At 45.6% G+C, this 6,041-nt stretch overlaps 1 protein-coding gene across 2 annotated transcripts in view; it reads left to right on the forward strand.

Moving 5' to 3' along the window:
- Positions 1 to 6,041, forward strand: part of Cdh13 (cadherin 13) — a 1,053,312-nt gene that overhangs the window by 714,932 nt on the left and 332,339 nt on the right. The window lies entirely within an intron of this gene.

Below are 6,041 nucleotides of genomic sequence, written 5' to 3' on the forward strand. Positions count from 1 at the left end.
CTGCGTAAGTTATCCCTGTGGACTTGATTTGTCTCTAGTGTACACCTGAGGACCTGTCCTAAAGCAGGTCTCTCTTAACCTTTTAAGAAATTTCCAAGTGATTGCCCAGAGCAGCTGCGGCATTTCTGCATCCCTGTCTGCAGCACACACACATTCCAATATCTCCACTCTCCATCAGGGCCCATTATCTGTCTTCTATCCCAGCACCTCACTGTGTGCAAACTGGCAGCTCAGCGTGCTTTTGGGTTGCTTTGGTTTCGCAAAATCAGCATTGCCTCTCCGGAGTCCTTTATATTTCTGTATGAATTCTTGTAGATTTCTGCTTGGAAAAAAAATGGGACTTTGATGAGGGTTGTATTGAATGGACACATAGATCAACTTGGGGAGTGCCAGCCTTCCAACAATGCTGAGGTTCCGAATCAGTAAAGCAAGGGCTACCTTTCCATTGGTCAAGCCCTTAGTTTGCTTCTGTGACGTTTTATCATTTGCATCATGCAAGTCTTGGATCTCGGCTATTCACTTCATCCCTAAATATCTTATGTTTTGATGCTATTGCATGTCAAGTGTTCTTTAGATTTACTTTACTTTTATCTATGTTTGTGTGTGCATGTGTGCAGGTGTGGCAGTCATGTGCACGTCCCCCCGGAGGCCAGAGGAGGGACTGATGTGGTGCTGGGAACCTCTGCAGGGACGTTAAGGGCTTTTACCTGCTGAGCTGTTTCTCTAGGCCCAGATTGAAATGCTCTCCATTCTATTCGCTGCCACTGTATGGAGGTGAACCTGACTTGTATATACCCATCCCTTCTACCTTCGAGTCTCTGGTCTGCATCCTCCCTTCTATGTGTACGTAACTCTTCCCCCCAATGCTTTCCCTGTTCTGCAGCTTGTCTCGGTCTCCATCACCTTTCTCTCTTCAGTGGACAAAGATACCCAGGTCAAGGGCAGCTCACTCACTACCTTCTCCTCCATTCCACTCACCGAATAGGCACCCATGTCTCTTGCCATGTTAATACTTTCTGAAGCCTGGGTTTCTTAACGCAAGCCAGGTATCTGTCCACTGACACACAGGATAATTTCAGGTGGCACTGCGACGAGCTGTTACTTTCACAGTTATTTATCTGGGGGCCTAAGAAATGTCTGTTGTGTCGATCTCATTACCTATTCATAGCCCTCCTGAGAACTAGGTTAAATGTTAAGAGATGCATTTAAAATACATCGAAAAGGAGTAGAGAGTACAGGTGGCACTCTCCTGAGTGACCGAGTGTGGAAATTTTGCAGGGCGCAAGAGGTAGGATATTGAGGATCCAGATCTCAAAAGGGCTGGGCCTCCAATATGCAGCCATGCAGAGTCTGCATGACTCCAGGAAAGTTAGCTTCCAGCAACCCTGGATTGCAGTATTTAAAGGACTCAATCAATGGTTGACACAGTATAGATATTTGATAATTGGTAATTAACTGTGTCCCCACCCTGCGTGGAGTACCTGATTATGGTGCAAGGCTAACTCTGGGGAAGGTAGGTGTCCCAGGGTGGAGGACAGACACCCACCAGTGTGGCCATTTAGGGTGTTTTTTTCTAATGTAATGCAATCATCAACACAGGTTTTAGGTGTCCAGCCATCAGCTCTGGACTATGGTCTATTAGTTTCTGTCTTTCTGTTAGCATATAACCTACAAGAAGCAGTTTGTGGAAATACGGGTTTCCTTTGGCTCCCGGTTGAGGGGCACAGTACATTGTAATGGGGAAGGCACGGCAGAAGGGGTGTGAGGTACTCACAGCCAGGAAGCAGAGAGAGAAAGAGAGAGAAAGAGAGAGAGGGAGAGAGAGAGATATGAATACTCGCTTGACTCTTTCTCTTTTTATTCAGACCTAAACCGAAGCCCGTGAGATGCTGTCACCCATAGCTAGAGTGAGTTTCTCCTCCTATGGTTAAGTCTCCCTGGAAACACCTTCACAGACACACCAAAAGGTTTACCTCCTAGGCCATTCCACTCCGGTTGACACCAGAGATGAAACACACGTGGGGTGTGATTTGTACACCTGTGCTTACCCATGCTCGTGCACTAAGTCCTAGGAAAGAGGGACGGTTTACCCAAGTTCACAGTATTGTTGAAAGAAGTGATAGATTCAAACCCTAGACTCTAGGTTAAAATATGGTAACTGAAACTTTTGACTACCATGCGGTGTTCCGAGTCAGGAAGGTGCTAGCTTTTGTACACTGGAACTGGGGAAAGCTTCCAAATACCCCTGTCTCCCAAAATTCAGTGCAGGAATATTTATGTAGATGTTTCCATAGCCCTGTTCTCTTCTAGTCTTGGTAGACACAGAGGCAGCTCATCTTTGTCCCCATGGAGACCTGGCTGGCAACGAAGGAGACAGAGGAGATAGATCAGGGAGCCAGGCAGGGCCAACCGAAATGGAGGGGAAACTTACTGCCTGTGATATGGGACCAGAGAAGAGGGGCTGTAGACGTGTTCAGACTCACACAGAAACTTTACAAAAGGACGACAGGCACAGAGGGGCAGAGGGGCACTGTCCCTGGATACCTGTCATCTCTGCTGAATAGGACATCTGTGGCACCCATTTTAAGTTGACTTTACGTGAAACTCCAAAGCTGAAGTTGGGGGTGCGCAGATATTTCCATGGTATTAACCAAATGTTTGAAAAGTAGCATTTAAAACATTCACCGTGTGGATCAGCATCCCTGTAAGAAAAAGATGGCATGCTGGGATTAGAGAACCTAGGGGAGGGACTGGCTCACAAATGGGCATTGCAAAGGGACCTCAGGAAGTAAAGATAGCTCTGATGTCACCCCAGGACCTGAGCACCAAGGGGACAGTGATGGGCCTGTGAGGACACACTTACTTGTAAAGGGTCATTTGGGGAGCAATGTCTTTCTGGGGATGATTTAAGAAGCAAATCGCCGTGGCAACCCAGGAGGGAATGACCAATGGTACCCCACTCCCTCTCCTCATAACCTATCTCTAGCAAGAATTCAAAAGGTACCTGGGTGCATCAGGCTAACTTCCATGCTCAGAAGGGAGAGCAAGGCAGGTGGCCTGTGAAGGCCAAAGGGTAGGACTGCAGACACCGCACACACAGGAGGCAGCCTGGCAGGCTTGGCTATGCATACCTTGAAGCTGAGACTAGACCCATGAGAACTGAATTAAGGGGAAGAAAAAGCTTTGGTCCAGTGCTTTGACTTGCAAACTATAAAACTTTGGAAAATTCAGCCTTACGCCCCAGCATAAATTTGCCTATGCTTTACCTGAGGTAGGCACCTTGCTTCTCTTTAATTGTGGCACATGATGAACAACCATGGGACCATCTAGAAGTTTCCAAGCTGTGTGTCAGTGTCTCCTAAGTTCCCAGAGATGGCCACTTTGGGAAAAATAGATGGGCACACCTAATTTTCGTCCACATCTTTCAAGAGAGCACTTCTTTGCTGAGGAGCAACTGTTGGTCCATGTGTGCTGTTCACCAATTTGTGGGTAACCAAAGTCATGGTCTGCATGGAGAATGACCCCCAACTGGGCTCTTCCTGGCTTGTGTATTCTTCTTTGGACCATGGAAAGAGTATTGAGTTTGACACTTGGGCCTCCATCAAGATATGAGAGGATGCAGGTCAGGCAATTATTTCAACAGTAAAGTTCAGTGAGTGAACCCTTGGGCTGTGCACACCTCTGTCAGCATCAGCTCTTACTTAAAACCATCATTCTCTCCTCAACACACCCTCACATACTGGTGGTAACAAAGAATGGCTACCTTACTGATGTCCTACTTAGCCTTCTGTTTCCTACCAAACTCTGAACTTCTCCTGAAAGTTCTGAAGCCACTGTCAACCCTGAGATCTGCTGCCTGCCAGCCAGATGCCACTGAGAGAGAACATCTACATACTTCCATCATCAAATGAGCAGCATGTGTTTGTGGACATGCACTCCTGTGCATGCGTCTGTATGCGTAAGCACATCTATATGGGTAGAGATAGATGTCTATATTGATTAAATCAGTTCATACATACAGATGTGTGGAGGCAGAAGTTGTTTGTTTTTTTTTTTCTTTTTTTTGAGACTGTAATAGAATTACGTCACTTCTCCATTCCCCTCTCTCGCTCCAAAACTCCTTGGCTTTCTCTAAAACTCACAGTCTCCTTCTTCATTCTATACATATTCCTTACCTCATTAATACCTTTATTTAATACATGTATTCCTAAACACAACCTGGTTAGTCTATGTAATATTGCCTGTATGTATGTTTTAAGGGCTTACCATTTGGTATTAGATAACCAGTTGGTGGATTCTTCCCTAAGGAAGACTATCCCCCTATTCTCAGCATTTCCTAGTTGCCTGTAGTACTTTGTTTAGGGTCGAGGCCTCATTGCCTTCCTCTGTTCACATTAGCATAGCTATTCCAGTCATCCTCTTCAGCACGTTTGGGTAGCCATGTTGATGGGGCTTCTGCATTCCTAGGAGACACAATCTCAAAGTTTCCATGATGAAGGATGGAGACTATACTCATCTGTGGGTCTAAGGACAAATGTTTAGATGGTTGCTAGGTATTATGTTGGTTTAGTAAATGAGAGATTGTAGATTTCCCTCCAAGATCCATGGTGTCAATAGTACTAAGTAGTTAGCTAGATTTCTAGAACCAGGCATAATTTCCCTCTTGTTTTGAGAATATCTTAAGTCCAATTAAGTGGTTATGGACAAGATATATGTGCCACTACCGCAACCTTAGGGCTATCATGCCATAGTGGTCATTGTTGTGATTCATAGGTGCCATAGTTGGGTAGGTCTCCATTTGGAAGCTTGCTTGGCACCTTCCTATGCCATGAAAGCTAGTCCTCAAGGAGGACATTTTCAGGTCAGTTCCATCTCAGTGGCCTCTGAGCCCTGTGGTTGAAGTGCATTAGGTCTTCAGAAACAGATACACCAACCAGTGCACAGGTTTGAGCCAACTCTCTTTACTAGAACTTCTAGGTGATACAGTGATGAAATGAAGCAGCAATTTAACTTGCTAGGTAAGATGAAGAGCTGATAGATCCTTCTTCTTCCCTTTAATTCCATATGAGCAAGAACAAGACAGAGCTCTCCACAGCTCCCCAGCCCCAGCTGCCGTGCCGAAATTGGCTGCAACTCAGACTCCAGATGAGCCAAGCGGAGAGAGCCGCAGAGTTGCCTGTGATCTGTTTACATTACAGAAGGGCTGTTAATTAGAAGGGAGCATGTTTCTTAATTAAGGAACAAATTAATTTTTAAAGAAGTACTGAGACCCCCTTGGGTGAAGTCAGAGCAGGGGGATCATCATGGGGTGTGTGGCTGGCTTATTCTTTGCAAAGAGGGTCTAGAGCTGGCGTGCAATCCCTAGTAGCAGCATAGGAAAACAGTAGACGTGAGCTGATGCATCTTAGTAGCCAGTGTCACAGGTAAGAGTCTGGGTTGGGAATGCTGGGAACTCAGAGTAGACAGATTCTGATCTAATGGAGCTCAGATGCAGTGAAGGGGACTGGATGGCATGTTGTGTATTTGATGGATCTGCTAAGTGCTTCAAGACAAGCGAGTGAAAGGCCTGGTGAAAACATGGGAAGAAAAGCACCTGAGGAGGTCATGAAGGAGAGAAGAGAAAAGATGTAGGAAGATCCCAGAAGGGGATAGACAGCTCAACCTGACAGTAATCCTTTGTGGGTACATAGGAAGCTTGTTCCAAACAGGAGCATCGTAGGAACAAAGGCCTGGATCACTAAGGTACCGTATAAAAGCACAGGAAGAGAAGGCATGCTAGGAGTTAAAGGACTGGAGAGGCCAGTGGGATAAGGTGTTGGACAGAGGTGTGTGCACTAAGATTCCTTGAGCAGGGCTGGAGGGATGGCTCAGAGGTTAAGCGCTCTGGCTGATCATTTAGAGGTCCTGAGTTCAATTCCCAGCAACCACATGGTGGGTCATAATCATCTATAATGAGATCTGGTGTTCTTTTCTGACCTGCAGGCATAATATTTTATATTTATATATGTGTCATATATATATATATATATATATATATATAT

This window comes from Mastomys coucha, unplaced genomic scaffold (genome assembly GCF_008632895.1).
Source record: "Mastomys coucha isolate ucsf_1 unplaced genomic scaffold, UCSF_Mcou_1 pScaffold22, whole genome shotgun sequence".
Lineage (NCBI taxonomy): Eukaryota > Metazoa > Chordata > Mammalia > Rodentia > Muridae > Mastomys > Mastomys coucha.